This window comes from Melanerpes formicivorus, unplaced genomic scaffold, assembly GCF_026170545.1.
Source record: "Melanerpes formicivorus ecotype bairdi unplaced genomic scaffold, bMelFor1.0.p_v2 SCAF_3, whole genome shotgun sequence".
Classification (NCBI taxonomy): Eukaryota; Metazoa; Chordata; class Aves; order Piciformes; family Picidae; genus Melanerpes; species Melanerpes formicivorus.
In genome coordinates, this window is record NW_027142355.1 from 13482718 (window position 1) to 13501121 (window position 18404).

General features: G+C 44.3%; 1 long non-coding RNA gene across 1 annotated transcript in view; it reads left to right on the forward strand.

Moving 5' to 3' along the window:
* The window catches only part of LOC137454304 (uncharacterized), a 109534-nt gene extending 94873 nt beyond the window's left edge, over positions 1–14661 (forward strand). The window contains exons 2-3 of the long non-coding RNA XR_010990581.1: positions 11942–12095; positions 13770–14661. This is a non-coding gene — a long non-coding RNA (uncharacterized lncRNA). The remainder of the gene's footprint in view (positions 1–11941; positions 12096–13769) is intronic.
* Positions 14662–18404: the final 3743 nt, after the last annotated feature.

Consider the following 18404-nt stretch of genomic DNA (forward strand, 5'->3'; position numbering starts at 1 on the left):
AGAACTGAAATATTTCCTGAGCAAGCTGCTGCTTTTTGGCACAGATGCCTAGAAAGAGCTTCTTGAAAATGGATTTGAATTTTGACCTGGTGGATGAGGGAGGGCCTGGCCCAGTGCACAATCGCCCTATGATTGTATCAAGAACTGAGGTATGTCCCAACAAAACATAATCTCTGCTCACCAGACAGTAGCTTCCCAGGAGGGGACGGTGAAAAGACCCTCTGGAATGTCCAAGACAAGATCATCTCTACCTATCAAGACTGCAGCTGCCCCTGAAGGGGGGATGGTGGAAAAGATGCAACAGAACACCACCTGGCCTGGTCAGCCAGAAATGCGTAATGGGCGGAGGTCACTCTGGTGCTGACTCCCTGGAAGGTGCAACAAAGATAAGATTGTTGTGAACGACCCACCTGATGTGTCAGCTCTGCCCACCAGGTACAATACCTGGCAGTCATGTATGTATTAATGTGACTAGGGTGAGGGGCCAGGAGGAAGCTGTGATTAAAAGAACTGAATAAAAGACACTGAGCTATACCAGCTTATGTGGGGAAACATCACCGTGCAGCCTGGAAGCAGTGGTCCAGGACATCTCCCCACCACCACCACCAAAGGAGCATGCTGTTCCTGCTGTAAGAGAGAAGAACTCCACTGAAGACAGCACATGCTGGAGGCTACTCAGAGAAGGGAAAAACATCACAGGACTCAGCAGCACCCTTAGATACAAAAGCCAAAAAGAATCTCTCCCTCCTCTCCTCTGGCTGAGGACAGCACAAGCCAACAAGAAAACATGAACTCTTGGACCTCTCATCTCTCTCTCTCTCCCCCTCCTCTCCTCCAAGCCAAAGCAGCAGCACCATTCCTCAGGCCTCCTCTAGTCAAAGACACAAAAGTGTCATGGGGGTGGTGGTAATATAATTCCTTTCCTGCTCTCCTCTTCTCTGTCTCCATTTGCTTCTCTCTTCCTCTTTCTCTCTCCCCTTTCTCCCTTCTTCTGTTCTGTTTACTTTATCCTTTAATAAATAGCCTTGTTTTTGATATTTGGCCTTGTTTGTTCCTTAATTTCACAGCATGGAAATGTTTTAAAAGAAGCAATAAGTCTCTCTCCCCCTCTGGATTGAGACGTCCAGGCAGCCAGAGCAGTCATAAGGAAGGAAATGGGTAGGAACCAGCTCGTGGGCTTGTCCCCAGGCTGACAAGTGAAGGGACACTTCAGTGAAAGACAGGCTGACTCCTTTTGTATAAACAGGAAGGAGTTTTCCAGTTCTTGCCCTGTTGGCCTTGCTAGAATGCCCACAGCACCATACTTTCACACCTCCACCCCTTGCTATTTTCAGCCTCTTCTTCCCTCCTTCAAGCTTCCCCTTTCCCCATTCCTCCTTCTGGTGAAGCCAAAATGGGGCAGGAGGTGATAAATGTAAATTGTGTCTACAAAATGGCTAAAGGCAGGAGCCAAAGCTCATTCCCAAGTCTTACAGAACTGATACTAGGGATGTGGCCCAGACCAAATATGCATCTCCATAAAACTTTGTTTTGCCAGCTCTCACTGCTATTGAAACCACTGGCATGATAAAACACCTTGTTACTAGTGGCAACCATTTTCTGCTTGTCTTATTTTTTCCTTTCAAAGAGTGGGAGAGGACAAAGTAGCATTTCTTGTTTGCATAGGAAGATTCAGTGTCCTTTATGTTCCCGCGTGGATCATGCCCCCTGCTGCCAATTTTGCAGACCACAAACATGACCAATGATTTATCATCTTGGCTGCCTCTGGCACAGAGGGTTTTCCAGATACCTGCCATAACCCAGTCTTTCCCTATGCTGGTACCTCCAAGCACAGCAGAGCCTAGAGCCTGTCCAAGTGTGCAGTATGAGCCCCATCTTTCCTGCCTTCTGTCAGCTGCTCAGCCATCTTCGTTTTCCTTCAGCAGGATTATTTTGTCTAGCTTGGAGATAAAAATAACTCACTGTTTTCTAGGGAGAGATCCTAGAGAGATGTTTTCAAGAAAAGAGCACTAAGCAGCAGAACAAATAAACCAGAAGGGTACAAGTCTGTGATAAACTGATTACCTTTGAATGTACCTGTGTGGTCAGAGAATAAAATTACCAGGAACAGAGAGCAGCAATTTTGTCTGGGTTTTGTTTTTAAGTTGTATTATTTTTGGTTGTTGCTTCACTTCTTGCAGAATAGGGAACTGTTGCCCTAGGACTCACACCCCACAGGGCTTGCATCCAGCAATCACTGGGTGTTGTGCATCATTTAAGAAGGTTTTAGTCACTTTATAGGTCATGGTCCAGAAAGACCAAAATACAACATCTAAGGTAACGTGAGAGCTGCTGGGAAGCTGCATTATGAGATTATATTGCTCATGTATGACTTCCCAGCCACTTTTTAGTTCTTGCCTCTGGTGGTCTACTTCTATGAGAAAACCAGAACTTGTTGCTTAGGCACAGTTTCTAATAATTCAAAGGATTTAAAGATAGCTGTTGGAATACATTTGGTTTCTGAGCACTTGGTTTCTGTTGGAGAGCCTTATAACTAAAGTGGATTTTAAAACCTTGAAGTGATGTAACTCCCACTTTAGGCTGATATGTATTAAACCCAAGTTTTAATACAGATGCACATTTTAAAGCTTGGGCTTATAACATTACAGATGGATTGGTTAATGGGTTGGATGTGATGATCTTGAAGGTCTCTTCCAACCTGGTCTATTATTATTGTTGTTGTTGTTGTTGTCAAACTTTTACACTCATATGTGAACATTTTGATCTCTGGAAATTAACCTTTGCCCATCCTGGTGTTGTGAAGAAGATGTGAAGTATCACAGTATCACAGTATCACTTAGGTTGGAAAGGACCCCGAGGATCATCGAGTCCAACCTATCAACACAGACCCCATGACTAGACCATGGCCCCAAGTGCCACGTCCAGTCTCCCCTTGAACGCCTCCAGGGTCGATGACTCAACCACCTCCCTGGGCAACCCGTTCCAATGCCGAATGACTCGCTCGGTGAAGAACTTCCTCCTCACCTCGAGTCTAAACCTCCCCTGGCACAGCTTGAGACTGTGTCCCCTTGTTCTGGTGCTGGTTGCCTGGGAGAAGAGGCCAACCCCTTCCTGGCTACAACCACCCTTCAGGTAGTTGTAGAGGGCAATGAGGTCACCCCTGAGCCTCCTCTTCTCCAGGCTAAACAATCCCAGCTCCCTCAGCCTCTCCTCATAGGGCTTGTGTTCAAGGCCTCTCCCCAGCCTTGTTGCCCTTCTCTGGACACGCTCAAGTGTTTCAATGTCCTTCTTAAACTGAGGGGCCCAGAACTGGACACAGTACTCAAGGTGCGGCCTAACCAAAGCAGAGTACAGGGGCACTATGACCTCCCTGCTCCTGCTGGCCACACTATTCCTAATGCAGGCCAGGATGCCATTGGCCCTCCTGGCCACCTGGGCAGACTGCTGGCTCATATTCAGGTGGCTGTCGATCAGCACACCCAGGTCCCTCTCTGTTTGGGAGCTCTCCAGCCACTCTGACCCCAGCCTGTAGCTCTGCATGGGATTGCCGTAGCCAAAGTGCAGCACTCGGCACTTGGACTTGTTGAAAGCCATCCCATTGGACTCTGCCCATCTGTCCTGTCGGTCGAGGTCCCTCTGCAGAGCCTTTCTACCCTCTAACTGACTAACATCTGCCCCCAACTTTGTGTCATCTGCAAACTTGCTGATGACTGACTCTACCCCTTCATCCAGATCATCGATGAATATGTTGAAGAGGACAGGGCCCAGCACTGATCCCTGGGGGACACCACTGGTGACTGGCCCCCAGCTGGATGTGGCACCGTTCACTACCACTCTCTGGGCCCGGCCCTCCAGCCAGTTCCTAACCCAGCACAGAGTGTAATGGTCCAATCCACGAGCTGACAGCTTAGCCAGCAGTTTGCTGTGGGGGACAGTGTCAAAGGCCTTGCTGAAGTCCAGGTAGACCACATCCACAGGCCTCCCCACATCCACCAGGCGGGTCACCTGATCATAGAAAGAGATCAGGTTGGAGAGGCAGGATCTGCCCTTCCTGAATCCATGCTGGCTGGACCTGAGCCCTTGGCCATCCTTCAGGTGCGCAGTTATTGCCACCAGGATAATCTGCTCCATCACTTTCCCTGGCACTGAGGTCAGGCTGACCGGCCTGGAGTTTCCAGGTTCCTCCATCCGACCCTTCTTGTGGATGGGGACCACATTGGCCAGTTTCCAGTCACCTGGGACCTCACTGGTGAGCCAGGACTGGAGGAAAATGATGGAGAGTGGCCTAGCTAGCACATCTGCCAGCTCTCTCAGCACCCTAGGATGGATCCCAGCCGGTCCCATGGACTTGTGAATATCCAAGTGGCTCAGCAGGTCCCAAACTAATTCCTCCTGGATTTCCGGGGCATTACACTGCTCCCCGACCCCAACGCCCAGCTCCGGAGACCACTCGTCCTGAACTCCTGCCTTGCTGTTAAAAATTGAGGCAAAGAAGGCATTCAGGACCTCAGCCTTCTCCTCATCTTCAGTCACCATGTTCCCCTCCAGGTCCACTAGGGAGTGCAGGTTCTTCCTGCCCTTCTTCTTATTGTTAATATATTTATAAAAATGCTTTTTATTGTCTTTGACTGTGGTGGCCAGCTTCAGTTCCAGCTGGGCCTTTGCCTCCCTAATTTTATTCCTACATAATCTAACAGCTTCCTTGAACATACCTCGAGAAGCCTTCCCCTCCTTCCAAAGGTGATACAGCCTCCTCTTCCCCCTTAAATCCTCCAGGAGCTGCTTGCTCATCCAGGCTGGTCGCCTTCCCCGCCAGCTTGCCTTCCGGCACGTGGGAACCACCAATTCCTGTGCCTTCAAGAGCTCCTGTTTGAAGTAGGTCCAACCCTCCTGAGCCCCTTGGTTCATGAGGGCTGGTACCCAGGGGACTTTGCAGACAAGTTTCTTAAATAGGCTGAAGTTCGCCCTTTGGAAGTCCAAGGTGAAGGTTCTGTTGGTGCTCCTCCCTATCTCCCTGCATATTGAAAACTTCACTATCTCGTGGTCACTGCACCCTAGGCAGCCTCCCACGATCATGTCTCCCACCAGCCCTTCCCTATTGCAGAACAGCAGGTCAAGCAGAGCCTGTCCCCTGGTAGGCTCGCTTAACAGCTGTGTCAGGAAGCAGTCCTCCATTCGCTCCAGGAATCTTCTGGACTGCCTCCTCCCTGCTGAATTAAGTTCCCAGCAGATATCTGGGAGGTTGAAGTCACCAACAAGGACAAGATCTGATGATCTTGAGACAGCCTCCAGTTGCTTGTAGAACAACTCATCAGCCTCCTCATCCTGGTTGGGTGGTCTGTAACAGATTCCAATCAGGATGTCAGAATTGTTAGGCTGTCCTCTGATTTTGACCCACAGGCTCTCAACTACCTCATCTTCCACCTCAAGTTGTGTGGCAGAGAGTGACTCTAATATACAGAGCCACCCCTCCTCCTCTTCTCCCTCGCCTGTCTCTCCTAAAGAGCCTGTAACCCCCCATTGTAGCACTCCAATCGTGGGTGCTGTCCCACCAAGTTTCTGAGATAGCGACTACATCATAGTCGCCCTGATGGATCAGGAGCTCCAACTCCTCTTGCTTGTTGCCCAGGCTGCGTGCATTGGTGTACATGCATCGCAGCTGGGTTCCTGACTTCTCAACTGACCCTACCTTGTGCCCTACTCTTACCTCTGCAGAGGGACCGATTGCCTCACCCACCCCCTTCAGACCTAGTTTAAAGCCCTCCTAATGAGCCCTGCCAACTCCAGTGCCAGGACTCTCTTACCCCTTCTAGATAGATGCACCCCATCAGGACCCAGCAGGTCAGGTGCAGTGAAAGTTGTCCCTCTAAGGAAATCCTGGGTCATCTCAGAGGCATTTGGATGAAGTGCTTGGAGGTTTGCCCAGTTCCTTCTCCACTGCCTTGTGCCTCTGCTGCCTGGCCCTAGCTGGAGGGGTGCTGGTTACAGCATGCTCAAAGGGTTTTTCCCTCTGAAGTCAGCCAAAATTTTTCCCATTCTAGTCCTGGCAAGATGCTATGAGGCACCCTGCAGCATGGGTACATGGCTTCACAGGACACATTGCTTCCTAACACACTATGCTTAAAAATTTTTCATGTTCCCTGACCTTGCTTCCAGCATCAACCGAGGTCATGGCATCTGATTTCAAGACTAGAAGCAAAATTACTGAGTAATTGCAAGTCTAAGTGCCAAACCTACATATCCTTAACAACTGGGGATATTCTTAGTGGCTTGAGATCTCTCACCTGGCTGATTCTAGCTGGAGGCTCCAGTTCAAGCATTGCTATGCTTGCCACATAGCTCCCTCAGAACTGGGTTTAAGGTTGGACTAATGGGTTGACACTCAGCACCTTTGTTCTCCCCCAGGTCGTTCTGTGACAGTGGTTGCTCCAAAGTCTCTCAATGTTGAAACTGTGTCCAGTCCAATCCCTTACTTATTAATCAAATCCAACATGTTTATATTGGGGTGACCACCACCTCTAGAAAAACAGCTTTTCTTCCCATCACACAAACTTTTTTCCTGGGCTGTTTTATCTGGGATTTTAGAAGCACCAGTTGGCATATATATTTTCTACTTGTCTGCTCCTCTCAGAATGTGGCCATGGGACTCATCTGCTGCCCTGCAGTGCAGACAGTGGTGACAGGGTGCAGAATACAACACAGATATCATGTCTCCCATACTTGTCTCCTAAAAGCCTGTCCCTTAATGTATACTAATTTTTGCCTTTTCATTTCATTCTGTGTAAATGCAGTTTTGATGAGCCCTATCTCCATGGATTCAGAAACAGAATAACAAAAGTAGCATGTGGGGCTGTCCTTTTTCTTGGTTTGACATTTCTGTGCCAACTGAACTTCTTGGTTGCCAGAGTTCTTCCAGCCAAGGCTGCACCAATACTTGTTTAGGACATTTTCTTGGTGTTGCCACACTCCTAAAGACTGTTCTTAAACAGATGTTTCACTGAATGATTCATTGCTCTTGCATCCTTTAGTGTTGTTCTGTAGTTACCCAGTTTTATATATGCTTACGTTGTGCTTTTAAAATGCCTTTTTATTTTACCTTTTCCTTTTTGTTTCCTCACTGTGATATTTCCCCTCCTGTTTGCAGAAAAACATTAGTGTGACATCCGTGGATGGCATTGGCTAGGGCAGGAGGCACCAGATGTTCACCTGATCAGAGTGCTGTCTGGGCTAAACATCAGGAAGCCACTGTGGTCACCACACAAGCTCTGGAGCTTGGGCACATTGCAAGGAGATCAAGAGGAAGGGTTTGTGGCTACAACAACACTTTCCTGTAATTTATTACTAAAAGACTCGACTACACATCTCAGCCAGTTTAAATAAAATAGCAATGTGATAGATTTAGCACTGTCACAAATCTAAGAGCACAATTGTTCTTTTCTTTCTTAGTTTTCAGTCCTTGTCTGTTTCCATAGTCTGACCCTTGCTACCTGCTGACGCACATCAGCTCCTTCTGTCCAAGGCCAAATTCCTTAGCAAGAGAGATAAGACTTGGTCAATGACAGTTGCCTATGTAATGCCTTACTGGGAAGCCATTATTTGATTTGACAGAGCCAAATCTGCTCTTCAAGAATATGTTTTTTTGGATGCAATAACAAAGGAAAAACAATTCATATGAAAAGAATCATAACAGTACAGTATTTTCTAGTGCTTGGGGTGGTGAAAGGCAGGCTCCAGTGATGATAAGCCAATGAGACAGTATTGTATTTGGCACTCAGACACTTGTGTGATATGTGTTTTGGGAATCCCTTAGCAAGATGAAGAAAGAGTTTCCAACCTAAGAGAAAAAATTGACAAACTGTGAGTGAAATCTCATTGTTTAATTTAGGGTGTGTCTATGTTTATATCCTCCATAAATCTTAGAGGAGAAGGGGCCAGTCATTGCCCACTCACCTTTAATCCACAGTGTTCCTTCTCTGTAGGCTTGGAGTTCCAGAGAAATATGATTTATCTTCAGAATTTATGTTAGGGGTTTTTTTTGTGGGAGAATTCTTCTGTTTTCTTAACTTTAGAAAAAAGGAATCATTGTGCAATAGGAATCTTGGGCATGAGGGTGAACAAAAATGAATGTATGTGATTTATGAACCGAAGAGTATAAACCCCAACACCTTTTAGTAAATATTTGTTAACAAAGCCTTTCAGTCTTTCACTATAGTTGGAATGTTAGTAGTTCATATTTCCTAAATATTTTAGGATCTTGTCAGGATTTTATTTTTTAAGTATACAATTATTTAAAATCTGACCTTGTATATTCTTCCATTTGCTATTTTGTTATTTTAGTTATAAAGCATTAAAAATTGGGTAAAAGCCCACTCTAAAAAAATATATTTAATTGTGTTTGAAAAGGTAGCAATTTTTCATGTACTCAAATCCTGGAAAACTTCAGTGTGTATTTCACGTATCAACACACAAATGAAACACACAGTAGAAACCTTGTCATGTGTGAAATGTTTTGACTCAAGTAACTAGTGATGACTAGCTACAGTTTGTGTGTGTGTCTCTGTATATATACAGATTTTATGTGTGATGACTGTTGCACCTCTTTAACTGAATATCACTCAATTACAAGTCATAATGCATCTACTCTGAAAACAGTATAGTGTAAATACAAATGGGGGGGAAGTGACGTTTGGGATTTTTTTCACATTTGGCAAAAAATTATGCATTGTCATTTTCATGCCTTCTTCTCTGTTAGAAAGTGGTTAATAAATCCCTTATTTTCTTATATAACCACAGAAACATTCTTACGTACAGAAAATAAGATTGTGAACTTCCCAAAGTTTGCAAGGAATTTGGAAGGCAGATATAGGACTTATAAACATGCTGACCTGTCTTTAAAAGTCAATAAATTTCAATTTGCCCATTGAAAACCATGTATAATCTTGCTATGGCAACAACACTGCTGCAGGGAATTAACAGAGATAGATCTGATATTACTTTGCGTCTTGTTTCAGACTGCTCAAATAACAATAGCAACGTAATGGAAGTGCCCTTTGTGCCAAGAACAATAAAGTGGATGCACAGAGTCTGAGAATTCTTGGCAACAAATGCCTCACACAGATAGGCTTTAGTATGAAGTATTTTTAGATTTGGATTCCATTCATTGGATGTGCAAAGGATAAGACTCCGTGGAGCAAGCCCCTAGTGCTCTTTTCCCCTTTCTGGAAAAGTGTGCAATTCTTGGAAGCAAGATCTGCATTTAATTCCAGGATACATTCTTACTCATTTAAGTAAAACATCTTGGTATTTGCTGTTGTTGTGGTTGGTTGGTTGGTTTTGTTTGGTTTGGTAATGTATTGGTTTTGATTTTGTTTTTAATTTCAGCTCAGAAACTCAAAACTCAAATCGTGACATCCCAACAAATTCCAAAATGTGGTGAGGGACTGGTGTGAGAAGGTTTGCCTTGAAATCTCCAGAGGAACTCCAGCTGTCCAAGGAAATCATGGTGTTCAGCATTTTGACAAGCAGACCTGTATGAGTGATCAATATATAGCTGTCTCTGACTATCTCTTGAGCTACTGTCTTGTACCTCAAAATATTTTTTTCACAGGGTAGCACCACTAATATTATGTGAGTCTAAATTTTCATTATAAAGAGGGTGAAAAAAGTGCATGCATGAGCCATACAACTGTGGACCATGTGAATTTGAACCTCTTAAAAAGGCAGGCAATTCTAATGTTTATTTGTTTTAAAGTCTTATGGTTAAACCAAGCACAAGATTTTCAGGATCTGTGGGGTTTGTTATGGTTTGGGATTTTTTGTTTGTTTTTAGTGTTGTGTGGTGGTTTTTTTTTTTTTGCATGGCATATCATACATCTCTTTCAGAGAACTGATTCTGGAGACAATTGCCACAAGCTAAAAGCTAGCCTCAAGCATGCTTTCACAAGGGTTTAATTGTCTTCATGTTCTAATTCTTAACCACAACACAGCCATGATTCCTGGGTAAGAAGAAGGATGATTTTGGTTTCAATGTACACAGAACTCTGTTCTTCTCTCACTGAAATAAGTGATGAAAATCCCTCTTAATTCAGTGGAAGCAGGGTTGAACCAGCAACTCATAACAAAGGCAGTATTGTTCAACCTTGCAAGGACCTGGGATGCTGGTGATGTCTTTTGTCTTTGTGCTCACTTCCTCTGTGTGACCGTTTGAGGCGGTGCCTTTAACAAAGGGACACCATGGCCAAATGTTTTATAAACAAGACAGGTCTAAACTAATTTAATTGGTGGAGAAGCAGAAGCACTGCCTTAAGTTTGGATTCCCAGTGGGACTTGTCTCAGTCTTGTCTTGCACTTTCCCCCCTCCTTCCTGCAGCTCACAGCTTCTGGGCTTTCGGCCAGACTGACCTTGGTGCAGATAAGGCCTCTTCTAACACATAACCGCTTTTAATTAACATTTGCTCTTTTTTCTCTTTCTAACCCTCTTTGGGGAAAAAGGGGAGAGAAGGGGGTACAGGGGGAAACCCTTCCTCCATACGAGGGAAGGGAATCTCATTTCTATGTTATTGTTGTATATTTCTGTGTATATATTGTAAATATTGTAAGTTCTGTATATAAACCTGCATTCCCTAAACTGCTTTGTAAATACAGCACACAATCCTTTGCTAATCCGGCTGTGGTTTTTTTTCCCTTTCAATTTTCCTTCCCTTCGCTTTACGGGGCGGGGGGGAAGGCCTGGCCTCCCCTCCAACCCTCGACACTCTGGCTCATTAGGGCTGTGGCTTTTGATTTTTCATCTCCAGAGTATATGTTTGCTTTTGGGTGTCAGCGATGCTTTGTGGACTTTGGTGCCTAGTGTGCTGCAAGATAGAAATTCCAGTGATCCTGTCACATGCAACATCTATTGCAGGGGAGTGGGGTCTCTCCTGCTAATTTAAATGCACAAAATCTAAGGTTGGGTTTGCGTTTCACTCTAGATTAGATTTGCCTGATTCGTTGATTATTTTTTCCTGATTTTTTTTTAATGCCAGCAGTAAAAGGTGACCTCAAGAGACTGCCTCAAGTACCTGGTAGCTCTTGTCTTGATGTGTCTATCAGCACTGTGTTTCCTTCATGCAGTATGTCAGCAGGTTTGATTTCCTATGCTGAAGAGGTAGTAGAATAGCATAAAGAGAGACTAGGAAATGGAGAATTATGGGAGGTATCAAGACCTCAGTCTTGTAGGAGGTCCCTAGAGGAGCATTGATCTGTCATTCCAGAGACCAGATAAAAGCAGTAACACCCTGGATAAGTAGGTGCAAGCAAGTCACAGAGAGTATTCAGGCAACTTCAGTGGAGAGAGGGGACAAGTAACGTTAAGAGGATGGTGTGTATTTTTTGTAAGCATATGCCTAAGCTTTCAGAATGTGGATTTTAAAATTTTGGTCTGTGATTTTGCAGGATAAATTATCCAAATTAATTACCACCTATTTTCATTCTTTATAATTACTGTAAGGGTTAGAGGGATGTAATAATCAAAATTAGATTTTATTCTCATGTTCAAGTATGTGTTTAGATTAATTCTACCTGAAATGGATGAACTATGTTGGTTTTATGAAGCAATCTGGTAAAATTTCCCTAATGGGCATTTTAGAAAGAGGAATCTGAAACATCAAATGTGCTAGTCAACCCCTGCTGAAGAGACCTTCCCCCTGCAGGGAAATCTGCATTTATTGTTGTTCGTTTCATATTTCAAAAGCACTCCAGCTATAAACTGCATATATATAGTCCAAATACATGTTTAATTACTGCTAGTATTTCAGAGGCTCTCAGAAGTGGCAAGTAGTTTGCTGAAGTGTCATTGTGGCTGGGTGCACCTTCTGGTAGTGGAAGATAAAAAAAGACTGTTTTGGTATTTTCAGGTTAGAAATTAATTTATATATTTTGTTCCCAATTTCTCCTGGTTCAGCTGTATGGCAGCCAAGGAAGCCTTGAACACAAATGTCTGCAGTTTCCCCTAGAGCCATCAAAGAGCTGTACTGCAGCCATACCAGACCAACCCTTTGCACCCCAACCCCTGTTCCTGAGGATGTGGGATGAGGCTGGAACTTCTCCATGTCTTGGTAAGGAGCTCTCCCTGAAGCAGTGCAGGTACCACTACTCATACCTTGCCTCTTCTGCAGCATGTCTAACTCCTGTACCCAAGGTCAGCAACAAACACACTCTCCTTTTAAGCTGCTAGCATTACAAAGCCTCCGTTTTGTATCCTGCCTTGGGAAAGTTAGAGGAAGCAGTGTGAAGCACATGTTTATGAAAGGATGTGAGATATAAACTAACACTCTCTTTCTGATATCTGAGGATTTATCTCAGTAAAATTCCTCAAGGGAAAGCTACAGAAATTCAACATCACTGTTAAATGAGAACCTATGAACTCCATTTATCTGAATTTACATATGGAAGAGAGGATGGTATGATAAAAGAGAAATGTAACTCTACATCCCTCTCTGCAAATATAAACACAGTTTTCTCTGTGTTTGTGCTAGATTATCTACAAATGCATTGTAATGCAGAAAAAGGATGCTTGTACCCTCAAGCACAGCTCTATGCCAGGCCTAAGCACTTCGGCAAACACAGCTCCATAGCATACAGAGTAACAGATGAGGGCAGGAGCTATGACTGTGACATGGAAGGCAAATTTCGAGTGGGAAGAGCTTTAGTCAGAGACAGGAGATGAGCAGTTAGGGGACAGGACACCCAATTATTTTGAAGAAGGAAACACTGCTTGAGCAGCAAGGATAAGTAAACAAGATAATTACCAGGAATTTACAGAAGTATTAGTGTCATCGTGGGATGACCTTTGTTTGAGCAGAAAGAGGGTGACTGAAGAGCTAGAAATAAGCTCCAAGTTAAGAGCTGTAGAGGTGGCAAATATACTGGAGTTTTAATAGCCATGGAAAAAGGAGGAAGGAAAAAAAAATGAATTCAATTTTGAGATATCAGGAGACTTTGCAGGAGAAGAGAGCAAGGAAAAGCTGAGGATCTGGCTGCTTACTTGATAATTATAATGGGGAAAAGATTTAGACCTTTTTATAGAAGGTTTATAAGGAAAGCGATTTAGCACCTCCATCCAAGATAGCCCTGAAGGAGAAGACAAAACAAAGAAAAAAACAGGAAGAAAAATCTCAATTAGCAACACCAGGATACATCTGGCTGTTGGAGGCAGGGAGAAGCAGGGAAATATGGAAAAGAAAGAGCTGGAGGGACTGCTTCAATGCCCCAGAGAGGGAGAAGCTGGTAAGAGAAAGAAAAGGAAATCAAAATACTGGAAACAAAAACCTTGAGGTTTTGGGAAGCCTGGAGATGAGGGGGAGGAGGGAGAGCAAGCAGCAAGCAGAAAAGGAGGTGGAGCTGGGCAAGCAGTTAAAGCGTCCTATGCTCTCAAGGAGAAGGAATGAAACCCAAGAAGCAAAATGGTGGGTGAGGGGCTGAGAGGATGGGCAAGGAGGGAGTGGGGACATGAGAATTATAGCTGGAGTAGAGGATTACACTGGGAAGGGAGCAGGAGAGAGGTTTGGTAATGCATCCTCATACAAAGCTTTCTGTCTTTGTGTTTGAATGTGCCCATTTCTGTCATTAACCCTTAGGAGCCCATAGAGCATATAGGAACTCCTCATTTATGTATCAGTGGCCAAAAGCACTGTGGTCCCAAATAAAGCTTATATTTTTCCCTTCTCTCTCTCTCTCTTTTTTTTTTTTTTTTTTTTTTTTTTTTTTTTTAATGTGTGTGTGTGTGAAAGAATAAGAGCAGAAACAAAATTGTCTGCATCTGATGGGAAGAAAATTACCTGGTTTCAGATTTTTGTAAGGAATGCTGGAGGAACAAAGCAGCAATTTTTCCTCCCACTGCTACTATGTGAGCCAGAGCCTTGCTGTCTCCCACAGGAGAGCACACACCATGCACAGAGGAGCTGCATTTTGCTTCTCCTAACAGGAGTTTGATCCCACCTCTCTCTGGTGACTCCCTAAGTGCTGGGCTGGTGAGTCCTCTGCCCACCAGGCTTTGTGCAAGCCATGAAATCCCATCAGTGGAGACTGGTATATGTTTCCTGGGCACTTCTTCTCTCTGGAGGGAGATAGATAGGCAGATTCACACCCACTGGCTGCCCAGTCCATGCTGTGGTTGTTAATTACATTCCTCATCTTTCAGAAGCAGACGCTATAGGGTAGTGTTTGGGGTAGCTCTCCCTCCTTGCTGTCAGCCACAGCTGGTCCACAGAAGAGTTACTGCATCAGAAAGCAACTGAGAAGAAAGAGAATGACTTCATGAGCTGAGACTGGTGTTTGAAGACCAGGTAAAAAAGTAGCATTTGGTTTAGATGGGCTGTTTTTTTTTTAAGGCAATGCAATTATTTGGGATGATCTAACATAAGCAGCCACCTTGGAAGAGTCACAGGACTACCTCACCGCTTTCACAGCAAGTCCAGTGGATGTTGGGAGGTGGCTGTCACAATACAGTAAACAATGTATGGAGGAGATGCAGCAGTGCTTGGGTGCACACTTGATTGGTTGTTCAGACTTGGTATTTCTGTCTGAGAAACTCTTACAGCAAGGACCACAGGTTGATTTGCTGAGCTCATGGTGCTTTGGGGCATCAAATATGTATGCTGTTGCCTAAATGTAGTGCTCATAGAAGAAGAAATTAAAGGAGATCTTGGATCTTGCTCTGTGCCCTTCCTTCCTTACTGCTCTGAAGATGTAGAAGGCTTTTGCACAGGCAGTGGGCAATCTGCCCAATGAAGGAAGCTAGAGTCACTCTGCGGCTGTGTGCTCCCAGTCCTGGGTCCCAATCCCCTAAAGAGCACATCAACAACCTTGCTTGACACAGCTCCTCTGGCCAGTGCTAGAGACCTCACATGAACCCTGCAAACAGTTGCTCTTCAGGCATGGTGTATTCCAAAGGTTGCTTTAGGCAGGTTTGTGTAGACCTGCCAAGCATCACACCGTGTGTGTTGCCCTGTCTCTTGTTCCTCTCTGACCCTGGTAAGATGCATCTGCGTAGTGTCCAAGTTTCATCATTCACTGCCTCTGCCACAGGGATCCCTTTATCTCATCTGCAAACTCCACAGCCAAGACTGTGGAGGCATGAGCTCTTGGGCAATTGTTCCATTGGTGGTATGAAGGTCTGAGCTCCCTGGCTCTCAATGCCATCCCTGTTCAGCAGAGCTCAGTGCCACCTCTTCCACCATGATCACTGCCATGGCTGATGCTGAGCCTGCCTGCAGTGGGACTTAGCTGGTGCTCTCACTGCTGGCGTGAGGTCTGTTTAATGCTTGTCTGCATTCAGTGTGTAAATATTATGAGAAATCTGTAAAAAAAATCTCCTGAAAGCTACTTTATGCAGATGTTACTGTGAATAGATTATTGTCCATTTATGGCTGAGGGAGAGACTTTGTAATTTATAATGCATTTTATATCTCTATAGTTTTCTGAGGCACATGGAGTATCCAGCAAAAACCTATTAATTACAAAGAGGACAGAGTTAGGATCTCTGTAACAGGAGAAAGAAGGAGGGTAGAAGAGTGATTTATGACTGCTCAAAACATTTGTATCTCTTTACTCAAAGGCAGACTGTCTTTTTAAGAAAAAAATTGCTGTGTAAACAGTGATAAATAATAATTTATAATAAGACAATTTAAACAAGTGATATTACTTACTTCATGAAAGTACAAACAACGTTCACTGCTGTTTTGACTACAGTCTCATTAATGATCAGAGTTCCATTTAATTAGCCCTTGGTTATGCACTTTAGCCTTTCCTTTACCCACTCTGCATGCTGCATGTTCTCCTCCTAAAAACTTTATCTTGGGGGGTGGTTTTTGCACAATTGAAACTCTGCCAACATTTAAAAGAATCACAGCAGAAGAAAGCCCAAAGATTTTCTGATAAACTTAGCAGAATGAGTAATGTAGGCTCACTCCATGCATCAAAACCAAAGTGCTGCTAGATCTAAGGGAAGCTCTTAGCTCAACCCTGATCACCATTTCACATGGTAAATCCAGGCCATTTATATGTATATTGACAAACATGAACACAGAGCCTTAAACATGGTCCTCCTTGTCCTTGGGAAAATTTCAGCACTTGCAGAGGAACATTGCAGGTGGCTTTAGCTGTGAGTTTGGAGGATGAAGGACACAGAAGACCAGCTAGGATGGAGCTGACACAGCAGAAGGCTCTGGGCTCTGATGAGTTTCAACTCTCTGGGGGTGGGAGGGTTGTGAAATCAGCAACTATTTAGGTTTGTTCTTTATACTTACTAAAGTATGAACACCCCTGGCCCAGGAATGCATACACAACTAAAAATAACTTGGACTGGATGTAAGCCAAAGCCAGCCCACCTGGCGGCTGCAAACACACTTATCTCCAGTTCCTTCCTTCCTGCTTGCCTCCCCTGGCTCAGTTTAACCAGAGCACAGGTGTTTTCCTGAACACCAGTGCTGGAAAGATGAAGCAACAACTCTTCTCTTCAGTCACTGAGAGTTTGATCACTTGTGCTGATTTACTTGTGAATTGGAGCAGCATGATGCTAATTCCCTGCAGATGCTCCCCTTAGAAAGCTCAGCAGTCCCAAATGGAGCCAATGAGATGAGGCACAGGGGATGACTGCCTCACCAGAACCGCAAAGGAGCAGAATCTCACAGCGACTGTAAAGAGATCTGATGGTACAGATACTACGCTGGACAAAGCTGGATATAACCATGAGTAATGTCAGCACAGGTAGCAGGAAGTCCCATCCTGGAGTCTCTACCTTTCCTCTATGCCATTCAGCTTCCTTTGAACACTCAACAGTTACCAGTTGAGGGCCTTATTCTGTCACAGTTGAAGAGAGATAAGCATAGACACTTGAACGGTTTTATTTAGATAGACCTTTTTATGTAAAACAGATCTGCTTCAGATTCCTTTGAAATAACATTTTCAAAGACAGCAATTTCTTTTGGCACAACCATGTTAATCCAAATCTAACCTGCAGGCCAAATCTGACAACACAGGGCAAAGCTGCTCAGCCAAGTCCTGTCCTTGGAAGCAGTCACCACCTGTGGACAATTTCTATACTGAGTGCAAGAGAGCATTGAACTGTTGCTCATCTTTCCCAGCAATTCCTGTGCAGACTTGAGCACATCACCTGAACTTTCACCCTCTGCATTTCCATATATGCAATAAGAGTAAAGATGGTCGTTTTTCTAAATAGATGTTGGATCTACAAAGGAAAGACACCTCATACAGGACTTCTGAATATGCAATCAGGACCAAAAGGTAAGCTGCAGGCTAGCTTCTGCCTTCACCTTTGAGGTGTTCATTTTAGTAGTTCTTCAAGGACATGCTCTTGCCTGTGTGCTGGTGCCTGGATCTGTGAGCAGCCTAGGGTATGTGGGGAGACCCAAATGAGGGCCATCCCACACTGCTCTGGAGACCAACTTACCCTGAAAACACTATTTGGATAGAAATTGGAACTGTACAATGTTAGCCCCATGTTTCAAAACATGTTTTATTTTTATCTTTGCATGTAGAATGAGTTCAGACACCAAAAGGTAATTTAAAATGTCAGGTTTAACCATGAATAGGATTCTGATTGGGACTTGTCTTCTCTGAGATGTCAGGGACAGATGTACTGTACAGCTCACTTGAGATGTAGGTCAAGTATCAGTCTGCCTGTCCTGTTGAAACAGTTATTTGACTCTGCAAATAATATTTCACTATGCCAGTTTCTCAGGAATGCATCTCCTTCATACAACAGGTAGTGGCAAATTGATTGTCATGCCATGTCAGTATTCTTCACATTTCTCCCTGTCATGACTTATTTTTCCTTCTCTGTTGGGGTGAGTGCCCTAACTCATAAGACCTGCAGGCCCAGAGCCTGTGGTGGCCCTAGGAAAGGGCTAGCCTACAAATTTCAGTTATTTAGCTCCAGGAGCAGTGAGGAAAGTCTCTTAATGCTGCTGAAGCTGCGAATGCTCAGATTCCTTTACCATGCAGAGAAGAATTAATTTGGAGTTGTGTATGACTGTCAAGGTCTGGAGACATTAAATGCCTCGGTCCGGAGAAACAGTTCTTTTAAATATTCCCGTGTTGTGAAATTAGAGGCACAAACGAGGCCAAAGTATCAACAGCTAGACTATTTATTACATAAATAAAGTGGACATAAGAAGGGGAGAGGGAGGAAAGAGAGAGAGAGAGACATAAGAAGGGGAGAGGGAGCAAATAGAGAGGGAGAGAGAGAGAAGAGGAAAGGAATTATATTACCACACCCCTCATCCCCCCCCAAGACAGTTAAAGTCTGTGGAGGAAAGGTGCTGCAGGAGATGTTGGGTTTGTAGAGAAACGGTGGTGAGGCTTTTGCTGGAGAAGAGCTGTGGTCCTCTGGGGAGATGTTGGGT